Consider the following 12828-nt stretch of genomic DNA (forward strand, 5'->3'; position numbering starts at 1 on the left):
GGAGGGGGCTTTAGCTCCCCGCTGCCTCTCCTGACTCTCAGTCATGTGAGGGCTTTTTCCCCTCCCTCCTGCCAGGTGTGGCCCTCACTAGATGCTTCCAAGAGTAAGTTAAGTTCCCTAACTTAACATAAAACTGTCCAGCCGGGGGCTGGTTTTCTAACATGTTTTATCACATGTGACACTTTCTCCACCAATTCCAGGATTGCTAGACCTGGTGCAAGGTGCGTAGTGGAAGTGCATGCCCAGGAGTAGCTGGGAGATGGAGGGAGAGAGTAGGGATGGAATAGGGTCTGTCCTTCACTGGTGGTGAGATGGTCGATTGCTTCACTCTCCCTTCACATTTTCTTAGGTGTTGGGAGGTGGGGGGTTCCCTGTACTTCTAAGGGACACCCTGTTCTGTGCGAACAGTGCCTATATGTGCAAACATGTATATATAGCGTATGCCGTAAAGAAAATGAAAGCTCCTCACTGAAGTAGTGAAGCAGAGTAACACTGTACGTACAAGAAAGTCTCTAGCCTTTGTTGTTGGAAAGGAGATACCTGGAATACGAATCAAACATTTTCAGATAGGAATGCCTGTAGAGAACTGAGACAAGTGGTCTCAGAAATGTGAATTGCCTCTTTAAGAACTGTTAACACACATTCCTATTTAAGTGGTTATTTAAATAGTGAACTTCTAATTGTTTGTTGGAGCATCTAGGAAAGGTATGAATGAGATGGTGTGTTGGTGCCATTGGTATATGGGACTGGGCAAAGCTGACACAGCCATTTGCAGAAGAGCACTGTGGGTCTACAAAACACCGTATGTAAATTGTGATTGAAAGGGAAAAATAAAAGGAGCAGTTGATATTGGGTGACTTAAAACTTTCTAGGCAGAACAAAGAAGAAGATAGTAAATAAAAAGCGTCCTTGGGAATATACAGAAAGGAAGGGCACAACTGGGCCTGGGATGTTAGCCACTGAGGTAAACCTCCAAGACACTAGAAACACGGTAGCAGATGACCAGAACAAGGAACTCCAAACATTTCAGACCCGTGTGTATATCGAATCTCAGTTCAAAGAAGCTGAACTTGCCTCACCCACTGCAGCATGCTGTTTGCAGGTTCCCAGGGCTCCCAAGACTTCTGGCTTATTTGCTGCATTTGCGAGTTCTTCCTAACGAGGACTACATACCACTTCTTACCTTTTCATGGTTGTACGTGTGTCCCATAAAGCTTGTTTGACAGAGGACTTGGTCTTTATCTTGATAGCCGAAGGTTCACCTACCCTGTTCTGGCAACCGCGCAATCATCTTTTCAAACATCTTTACAATCCACTGAGCGAGCAAAGTCTCAAGTTTGATGGAACTTCTGCCACAAACTGGCTTTAACTGGTGGTGAAAGAACACGGTCAAATTTTCTTTGCAAGTATGGTTGCTGGTATTTCCTGCATTTTGTGTCATGATAGCATCACAGATACATTTTGCATTCAGAATGCTCTGTGTGCGGTAGATTTCATTGCAGCCTGTTAATTTCCTGTGTTTTCTACCAAAGTTAGTGTGGATTTCAAGAAGCCTGTAGCACTGCTAGAAAATCATACTGTTTTCATTTAAGCTTCAGTTCTTGTTCGCAGTCCTATTTTGAATTGATATGATTTGGGCTCACAAAATACACCATAACTGATGGGCTTCTGTGGCCCTGTTCAACTTGCACGTGAGCCAGCAGGTGAGTGAGCCCGTCTGGCAAGGACTAGCCAGAGTGGGCTGTTCATTTGCAATGTACAAAAGGACTTTGTCACTCTGCGTGTAAAGCATGTGGAGACTCCAAGGCAGTGTTCTAATTCAGGAGCACCAAGGCTTAGCTGCCTGGGAGGAATCTATACTTGTGTATAGATTACATATATGACCACAAGTTAACAGAATCTCTTTGAAGATGATTTACTATTATACAATATTGCAAAATTATTAAACTGTTACTGTGACAGTAGCGCTGGTCAGTCTGCACAGCCTTGTGCACACTCTAGGGACACAGGCGTCCCTGTGTTGCAACACATGAGGCAAGGCAGAGCCACTGTTGTGCCTTGTAAACAAGCTGCCTCACACTTGCCAGTGTAAGACCTTGTTTAAAGCTGTTTGTGATGTTGCCAGATGTTATAATTCTGCCGTTCAGATTGAACGATTCCACATTAGGTGTTTCCTGAAAGAGCATCCTCAGGATGATGGTTTTTTTTTCAGTTTCAGAAAAAATGTTTCCAAGAATAATAATCATTAGGCAAATGAGCATTATCACTCATATTTATATTTTTTGTTCATTTTAAATACCTACAGCAGTTTGTCTAAAAACCTGCAGTATCCACATACTTTTGAGAAAGAAACACAGTTTGGCAGAGATGCTTAATCCTGTGTCAGAAATGTCCTCATAAAGCAAATATGTTTCACTGAACTATAATTTTTTAAAAAATGTGTGATTTATCCATAGTCAGCTGAGATAAACTGATATTGAGCAGCTAAATTGTACCTGATGCGCCTGGGTGTGTGAGGGATTCAGAAGGATGTCCACAGTGCTCCTGTGCTCTGTGACAGGCCTGGGCAGGGGAACTGGGAACAGTGGGGTTCTTCCTTTTTTTTCCTTAGGGTGCTGCTCCCCGCAGTGGGCACCAGTAAGGGATGCAGGATGTGATCCTGCCTGCATCCCCTGAGGGGTGTGAGGAGGGAGGTGGAGAGCAGCTCCACAGCACTTCAGGCCAACCCAGCGCAAAACTGTTTGCAATCTAAATCAACAGGAGAGTATGTGTTATGCAAGAGAAGTCCAACAAAAATGGTAAAGACTGCTTGAGTTTCACCTGGAAGAGACCAGAACAAACTGGAACTTGTAATTGTCAGCAGAAGAAGACAGAATTCAGATATAAGTAAGGAAAAAGTCCTGGCCTGTCACGTCGAGTTATTTTTTTTGTCTACACAAATACACATGAAGGTGTGATGGTGAGATGTACTAAATATTCCTCAGTTTCAAAATACAAAATTAAGGGAGAAATATTGCCAGAACCTAAACCTGGATTTCATTAAAAGTTGTTGTCATTTCTCTATAAAATACGTCTGCTACAATGTTCCAGAAATGTTAGACACACAATAGAGTAATAAACTGCTTTTATAACTTGGGTAATACTCTACCATAGATTCTTGATTTCCCCCCTACTGTTTGTATGAAATTACCTCAGTACAGAAACGTTCGTACAATGTAAGGAAGGAATAAATGGGTTGTCATTGCAATAACTGGAAATCTAAAAAATTGTGTACAAGATGTGTTTTATAGACAGGACAACCCACATCTGTAACTCACTGTAAATAGTTAAGTCAGCAGCATGGGCCCCTGCCTGCACTCCCTTGTAGCTGTGTTTCCCAGTTTTCCTTCACTGGGGCAGCTCCACTGTTGGAAGCAGCGGTGGGAAATGCAGTGTGAAGGTTTTTTCTGTTGCTGGTACTTTTCCCAGTTGCTGGTGTTGCTGCCACCCATTGAGCTAACCAGTCTGCCCTGGGAACACAGAGGCTGCCTGACCTGCAGCCCCGGCACCAGCTGCTCTGCGGGCAACAGCACTATCCTCCAAACACACTGCGTGGCAAAGCATATCCCCTCGCAACAGCATCATCTGGAGGAGATGTCCTTAATATTGTCTTCCACATTTCCTGTGGAGACAAATCCCTTCTCTGGCTGTTTCCTGGATTAACATGATCCCATCCTTGAATGTGACACAAAAGTCTGAGGAGAGGGTGAGTGTCTCCGTCAGATGTCAGATGAGTCCTGCTCATGCCTTGGTGGGAACATTTCCATGAATAAGCATTAACAGATTAGGTTGATGGTTATTCCAGTATCTTCCCCCAAATATCTGTTCTTTTCCCTTCCTGTGAAAGAATAATATTAAAAGACTCAAGCTTTTTTTCCTAAAGTAGAAAATTCCAAGAGATCTGACTGAGTACACCAAAGTACATATATTTTATACACAGCTCCCTGGCTATGCTTCTCTTCAGCTTGCCATACATCTCCAGAAGTTTCCAGTTTGCAGCACACACAGTTACTATCGAAAATAGTAGGTGGATCAAGATGCATCCTGCACACCCAGAACAGATAATTCCTTCTCTGTTTTCTGCCCCAGGATGACGGACCTTAACAGAAAGAATCTCCTCGTGTCTGTGGCATTTCACACTGATTCTTTAATGACAACGGAGCTGTTGATAAATAAATCCCCTCTGGTCAGCCACAGTAAGAGGCATGTTTTATTTGGCTTTGTTCTGGGCCTCACAAAGCCTCACAGAAGGTTTATGAGAACAGCACATATCCTTCACGGCAGAGGTTGATGTCGTGTAAGCCATTACATGTGTCCTGCCTCCAGAAGCATCATCATAAAGAGTCAAGCAAAACTTTTCCCCAGAGTAAGTAGTTCCATGTGGCAAGCCTTGTCAAGCACAAAGGAAAGCCTCAGCACCCCGAGACAGCTCAGCTAAATTGCAGAAATATCTTTTGTGGCTCAACATGCAGGTCAGAAAACACTGTTCTGTAACTTTTTCTTTCGTTTGTTTGTTTTGTTTTGTTTTGTTTTGTTTTTCCCTAAGTGGCCATGCCACATATGACCATAATGTTCTGGCTGCAATAAATTACTTGCAACATTTTGAGTAGTGTAGGATAAAACCAAATTGTTTTCTGAATGCTGTGTGGTATGTATTGCAATATCAATTAACTCCATGTTTTTTTTAAAGAAGGGAGATAGATGTCCATCACTGGGAATTTACAATATGTGAACTTTGAGTCCAGAATGGATTCTGACAGCTTGGTTACCATAAGCTCCTCAAGAGACACAAAGCTTAGTGGAAACATTGACATAATCTTCACGACAGTGGTGGGAATAGTGCCAGTAAAACAGAATATCCTGTAGGCATAATGTAAGGCAGAATCACTTAAGCTCCCCAGATCACAATAGCTTCGAAAGAGAAGTTGATAGAAAATTTGTGCATGCCTATTTCTTTGACTAAGAAAGAATAATCTCTGAATGTACCACTGACTATTATTATCAGCTGTACTATATTCCAATTTGCACATGGCAAAAGACAGTGGGAAATTTAAAGGACGTTTTGTTGCAAATTTGTGAAGTCTTGCTGCAGAGCAATGGAGACATGTTGGGCTTGTTGATGAGCCACAGTAAGTGCATGGACAGAGGTGCACACTGCAGCCAGGGTGCTGGTGGGAAGTCACTGTTTTTACATTTCTTGCTGTTCCTTCCCTGCCAGGTCTCTTGGCAGAGCGGGTCATGATGAGCTCTCCACAAACTTACTACAATGAAACACGTTAGCAAAGGCTTCATACCCACATTGCTTACAATGGTCTCCTTGCTCTTGCTTGGAATGGGCGAGGAAGGGTTCACACAAGTAGCTGTGCTGGTACATCAGGGGGCCAGAGGGGATGATGATAAAAGGTATCCCAACCTCTTGCAGTGGTTCAGCTGGAGTCAGAAAATTGTATCTGTCCATAACCTGGTGCTTTCAAATGACAAGCTGCATGATGTGACATTTTATGTGATAGCATGACAGACTGTGACATTTCAGATTGCTGTGTGCAGTGCTCTTTGTGTTCACTATATGTATAAAAAAGTGCAGCACTCCAAAAACTAAGTGCATGCCTCACAGAACTGCTGAGGGAAAATTCTTGTAAATGAAGAAAGGGGCAGGAAAGAAAGAAACTGTTTAAAAAGAAGTGGATTGGGGGAAAAAAAGACCTTAGGTTGACACTACTTCACAGTCAGCCTTATGCTTTGTTACAAAGCTAAGAATTATTCAGATTCATTTCCATAAAGCTTCAGGGCATTGAAGAGCAGGAGAAATGGCTCTTCTACACGACATAGATTAGATTTGCTTAATATAAAGGAAGATAAAATGAGCTGTGGTGTGTTATTTGGGCTTGAGGAATGCAAAGCCATAATCATAATAATTACCAGATGATATACCAATCTGATGCAAGTGTTCAGATTTTTGAAAGACCATTATCACTTAATGTTAACTTTAAAAAAGAGATCTGAGATTTTTCAATTAGACAAATACTAGAATAAGAGACACATTATATGAAAGGAGGTGAAACTCTCAAATACAAGGATTACAAAAATTCTATTACTAGAGGTACACATAGACTCCCTGCCTGTTAGAGATGAACAATTAGCTAAACAAGAAGGTTTGAAAATATAAAAGTGAAATATTAAGAGCACAGAGCAGTTATTGCTAAATTATTACAAATTCTGATGTATGGGCTAGATCTTAAAATGCTGTTAAAGAACAGCAGTCCGGCTGCTTGTCTCAGACTGGCTTCACCCCCAAAAAAATGGAGCTACTGCCCAAGCATGCTTCAGCCAGTACCATGAATGAGATTCAGAAAGAAAGGATGTTAGCCAAGACCAAAGATGAAATGATACACTGTAGAAGTTATTAATTGGTTTCTGATCAGAAACCATGACGACTAGTCAGAATGAGAGATTCATGAGCATTCATCCATCTTGGGCCACAAATGAAGCAGGAAGGTTTGTGTATTTGTGCTACCATATCTTGTAGTTCTTCTTTGAACCATGGCCAATGGATGCAAATGGTTTGGTATATGAAGGCATTACACATTTTTCATAAATTCATGTTTAGATGGCAGATGAAATCTTCGGTCAGCCATGGAGAAGTTCTTGCTCTAGTTGCACTCAGGGATGCCTGGATTTGGATGAACACTTTTTCATCCCACATTCTTTGAGCATCTTTTCTTAACTTTGTAATTTTTGGTGCTATCAGTGGTGGAAGGCCACCAAGAATGGGCTGTGCACCTGCTTCTGGTGGCTTTGCAGTTCATCCTCCTGCTCTCAGCAGGATGTGAGTTTAGCTCTGCGCACACACTGGATGCTGCCAGGTGAACTGCAGGAGATTTTACAGTTTCTTCAGGCTGCTTGAATGAGTCCTGGCTTCTTGCTAGGACAGCAATCCCATGATCCTGGCCATCAGGATCAGCGTTGTGATGGCTTTATCAGAGACTATCTGGCAGAGATAATAGATGGTAAAAGGTATTTGAAAGCAGCTGGTCCTTGATAGGATTGAAAACTCTCAGGTGCAAGTGTTATTGGTCCTACCTGTGTCACTGACGGAGCATGAGCAAGCTGCGAGGACACTGCTGAAATGTAGGAAATCGTACCTCGTGCACACTATTTCCTGGCCCAGCTAGGAGCAAAGCCAAAGCTAGGACAAACAGCAATGCAGTCTTTTACTAACATCATAGTTTTTAAAAGATGACTCCCAGAAAAGATGAATCCTGCTTTCCTGACTGTAACAATGCATATTTAATCCCGAACTACCTTTTCTTGTTGTCGAAGTATAAACAAGCCCGCTGACTTTTTGGGAAGGAGCGTGCAGAATGCCAGGCACTCTGCTTGATGGACATGCAAAAACCTCCGCTTGCTGGAGAGCTGCAGCAGAGGAGGGGGGAGACAGTCACGGCACAGGCGGGGTGTCCCTGTGCAGGGAATGTGGCCTTGGCAGCTCCCCTGGGAGTGTGCTAAGTGGCGCCAAGGCATGCGCCTGTCCTGCCACACCAGCAATGCCATAGGGGACAAACTGGGACGGTAAGCTCCCCTCCCTGAATAGACAGTTCAGCTCCTGTGCTGTCTTCATTCAAGTAAATAACACGTTTCCCCCTGAAGTTATTTTGTATTTCCCCAAAGGGTTCTTAAAATAACCATGACACAAAGTGCAAAGGAAAAACTGCTGGAATTCGGTCCTGCTGAGGGTAAAGTAACAATATGAAGGATATGAGGCAAGGTACCATTTCATTGTGCTTTATTAGTGCTTGTAATTTCCATCTCATCGCTTTCAAGGCCTCTGCTGGTAATATTTCCTTCTTCTAAGAATAGACCTTAAAGGTATTTTAAGAATCCTAGTTGCCGTGCAATTTAATAGTGTAACACTTTGTTCTGAGTAAAAAGATTTGCTTGTTTTGAGCAGTAACAGCATTTTGCATGCAAAAAAAGGGGGATGGGGAATGTTTTATTGCCAGCACTTTTCCTTACAGGGGGATGAATCACTTACATTCTTGGCAACCAGACTCAAATTCACAAGAATGCTCAGTTTGATCAACTTCCTTCAAAACACTAAGCTCAAAGTAAAGAGGAAAAGAGAGAGAAAGAAACTTGGATGGGCTTGGATGCGGAAGACATTACAAGATGGACACCCAAGCAGGAAGACAATAAATCTAGTGTACAAATTGTTTTGCCCAAAGCAAGTTGCTGACTTGGTGTTACAGAAGGGTCCAGTCTAAATTAAGAGAATACTGGAAGGGGGCAAAAAAAAATACAAGGAGGAAAAGAGCCAGAGAAAAGAAAGAAAGCCCTGCAGATCTGGCAGACATGGTGGATGTTGTGTCAAACATTAGTTTATTCGCTAACAAAACAATGTGAATTTCCAAGAAAAATTACCGCCCTTCCCTTTAGAATGGAAGATTGTGCCGAGAAACAAACTATGAGAATACAGTTAAGTTAGGTGTGAGGCAACTGCCCATGTTCAGGCTGTGGTTTCACACGTGAAAGGCTGAGGGTCGTGGGTGGCCGCCTTTGGCAGCAGCGTGGGGTGAACCAAGCTGTCCCCTGGTTGCTCTCTCCACCTGTGCAGCAGGTTCTAGGTCACCCTGTGGTCATGCAAACAGCTGATTTCTCCCCACTTTTCAACAGCTGTGCATTGGTATGAAAGCATGACTGTGAGGAGTGGTGGAAGACAAGGAGATAAGTACTGCTCCTCAAAATTACATGTTTCTTTTCGTGTACCTCACTTGGTACCTTTTGATTTCTCCCCACTTTTCACCCCAGTGCTTTGCCACCCTACACCTGCCGGCAGCACTGGGGCTGCAGCCCCACATAGGGCAGCAGCATCTGAGGATGCTTACGATATGCATGAGTGTGTCATGCCCTGCAGCCAGCATAGGGCTGCTGTGCTTCTGTCCAGGGTGTCCCCCACAAAATGTATGTTCACTTTGTGAGCCCGATATGGGGAATAAAAAATAATTGGGGAAGAATGAGAAGGTAGAGGCTCAGGAGGGCTGGACCAGGCCACAGACGATGAGCACAACTTGAAGGAGGACCGAAGATACTGCAGCAATGTTGGTGTCTATTGCTCTGGGCTTCACACAATTGCTGTTGTGTGTCTTCAGGGTCGTAGTTTCGGTGTGTTGCCTGCTTCTGTCATGCTCTGCAGTGCCCATGCAGTAAACCCAGTACTTCGCTCTGATTCTGTAATCAAATAATTGCTTATATGCAGTAAATCCCACACTTGTGGGACACTGAGAATTTACCGTGTATTCACCAAACAACCACATTCCATCCATAGAATAAGATCACCGCTTCCTTGTCTGGTTTCCTGCATGCAGATTGTACAATAGGTCAGCACAGGTCTTGGGGATATGTCCAGGTTTTCCACGTGTGTAGCCTTCCTATCCAAGCTACAGTACAGACAATCCTCAAAAATATGTGGAGGCAATTTTTCTGGGCAGAAAAAGAAAAAGGCATCTAGTGAATCTGGACACAGGATAGCCTCAAGTTAGAGCCTCCAGCACAAGAAGAAACACTGAATGAAGCTCCCAAGGAGAAATGTGTGGAATCCTTGCACTGGGGTTTTTAAGACTACACAAAAATCTGCCATAGTGAAGAGGGACAGCCTAAACTAGATCCTTCCCGGCCTTACATTCCTGTGATTCCCTGTAAGGAAGGACTGATTTGACTCTCCCTGGCATGAATAATGGCAAGCACAGTCTGTTCTCTCTGCAACCTGCTCTGTCTTTCTCCAGCCTCTTGTCAGCACCAGCATGAAACCCAGGACAGACACTACTCCCAGCCCAACAGGGGTGGGCACTGAGAGAAGGGAGATTTGTATGCAATGAATCTGTGTATTCATGCACAAGTGAAATTGTGGTGGCAGTGGTGTTCTCTCATAGTAATGCAGAGCAAGACGGAAATGCGATGAAGGGGTTTTTTTTCAGCATTAAAATAGGCAGAACAAGAGCCAGTTGTTGTTTTGGGAAAAAGGAAAGCAGTTGCTGTCAAAACGTTTCACCGACTTGGCAAAAATGCCAAGCTGGCCCTGCCTACAGCATACATGGACTTCAAAGGGCTTATCTTGAATAAGGATTAGAGGGAGCCAGATCACTGCTTCCTACGTGTATTCAGCTGAGGTTAAATGATATGCAAGGCTATACCCCAAGGGTGTGTTTTCCTCCTGATGCCAGCCAAGTTGCTGACACCTCTGCCTGCAGGTTTGTGGGATCAGTCTTGTTTTAGCTGTGTACACCCAGAAAGAGCTAATTTCTGACCCAACACCAGGAAGAATGGGTCACACTCTTGCAACTGGTCACTTCAGGAGTGCTGCTCCACAGTAGGAATGCTCTAAAACAAATGGTCAGGCCACTGCTCCAGCGGTGAGCCCGTCACTCAGGAGGGGCGTGGGGTTCTCAAACAGGATGCAGGCTGAATAGCCCTCCATTCCTGAAGAGGGTGGTCCCCGAAGGTCAGGGCTCTGCCTTCAATGGTGTGGCAGTGTGAGAGGAAACTGCCTCAGAGGGTGCTTTCATAATGCTTGGACTATGAATAAATTCAGCCTGTTGTATTCTGGGTTCCCAAGTGTTAGTCATCAAAACGGTGAATAGGAGAATAAGGTTAGGAAAAGAACAATTCTCCAGCTGAATTTTCATTACAGGGTGAATAGGGGTCTTCCTCCCCCCACCCTGCTTTGCTTCCAGACAAAGGGCTTTGCATCCCACATAGGAGTTCTCTTTTCTGCCTGGGAGACACATATGAACGTAGGTGATACAAACCTGGTAGGGCCCAGCTCATGGAACCACAGAATACCTCTCAGGTGGGACGGGACCTCTCGAGGTGATCTAGTGCAAAACCCTGCTGAAGCAGGGTCAGCTAGAGCAGGTTGTCCAGGACCATGTGCTGTCAGGCTTTGCATATCTCCACAGATGGAGGCTCCACAGCCTCTCTGGGCAACCTGCTCCTGTTCTGAACAGACAGGTAATGGCCAAAGACCTGAGGTCGGTATAGATCATTCCGGCACTTTTCACCTTCATGGTAAATTATTAAATAAAAACACAACCTTAATAAATGTATTTGATATTCACTAACTGACTCTGGTTGTGGTGAGACAGGGTGTAACAATGTGAGTCAAGGCTGATCCATACTTTACCCAGCTGCATAATTATGAAGAAAAAAAAAAAACCCACCCAAAACCAAAGAAAAAAACAGTCAAAGAGATGGTTGGGTACAACATGGGAATGACACACTGTGGCCCCATGGGAATGCTCCTGGTTCAGGACAAAGGCAGCCATTACCCCAGTCAATGCTGTGCTAATTTAGTGAAACGAGGGCCAAGGGCCTCTGAACCTATTACAACAATAAATCCAGAAAAACAATGGAGATTTTTCATCCTTTAAGACACAAAGGGTTCTCTGAGAACATTAGTTCCTTAAGCTCCAGAAGGTGAGAGAATAGACAGGGCTGTGCTTTCTGTTCCCATGCTTCCAAGCCAGCACTTTGCCCTGACCATCACTGCTACCAGGACATCTTCTCAGCTCTGGCAGGAGATCTTATCTAAAATCTCAATTAAGGAACATTTAGGCTATCCAAGGCAGTTTTATGTTGCTCAAGCTGAAGTTGCTGAAATGTTTTAATTAGCAAGCAAACACAGTCTGTCGCTTTCCTCTGTGTGATGCACAGAAGTCTGTCTACTTCCTCCTCATGTACTGTACAGCATGTCTAAGCCACTGGCTACTATAATTGTGACGGGGTAAGCATTTCTATGGCACTATAAAGGTGAACTGAGTGCTCTGCAAATACAAACCCACTCATCTTGTTCCCAAAGAATTCAGAGTCAAACATGGTCAAGAAAAAACACGGGGCAATTGTCTCAAGGGAAAAAATGGATCCTGCAGAGACCAAGAATCACCAGGGCAGGAGGTCTGAAGGACAGCTCTGGAGAGGGGAAGTCCCTGGCTGAATGACTGGATGCCACTCAGAAACACTGGGGTTTCTTGCCTAATCTGCCACGGACCTCAGAGATGACCTTCAGGAGTCAAGGAATTTGTGCATGAGTTCTCCTCCTGTAAAACTGGTAATACTCCAACTCATGCAGCTACCAAAATAAAGGCAGGCTACAGAACAGAAACGGGGAGGACATGAGGTATTGAGGCAGGAAAGTGTTGGGAGGCACATGGGAAGCAAGAGAGAGAGAACAGAGGAAAATGAGAAAAAACCTCCAAAGAGTGAAGAGGCAGGGAGCCAATGACAAGATTAAGAGACAAAATAGCATCCTTCAGGTGTGGGGGAGGAGAACGTAAATTAACAACCTTTTGGTTAGGCTAAAGGCAGTACAGAAGAGCCTGAAGAGTAGCTGTCAGCAATTTACAGTAGCTGAAGCAGGTAATGGCCAGATCATAGAGAAGAACTGTAGTCATGGTGATAGAAAAGCAAAGACCACTTTAAAAAGACAACAACACTGAGAAACGAAAAGCTTCAAATCAGGCCATTAATGAGAGACCAGTTATATGAAATAAAATGAAAGAAGAGAAAAAACCTCCTCAAACCCAGAAAAAATAGAGGAAGTACTGAAAGCCGATTTAGAGAGAATTGATATTTCTATATTGAAAAAAATCTATTTGAGGCAGAAGGAGCATGTAATAGCACCAAGGACTTCAGGAGACGAAATTTAAAATCCCACAGGGATATGAAATAGGACAGTCTAGTGGGGAAAATAATTTCCCCACTACAAAAGTGCAGGCAAAAATGATTGTGTGTGTGGAG

This window comes from Falco peregrinus, chromosome 4 (assembly GCF_023634155.1).
Source record: "Falco peregrinus isolate bFalPer1 chromosome 4, bFalPer1.pri, whole genome shotgun sequence".
NCBI lineage: Eukaryota > Metazoa > Chordata > Aves > Falconiformes > Falconidae > Falco > Falco peregrinus.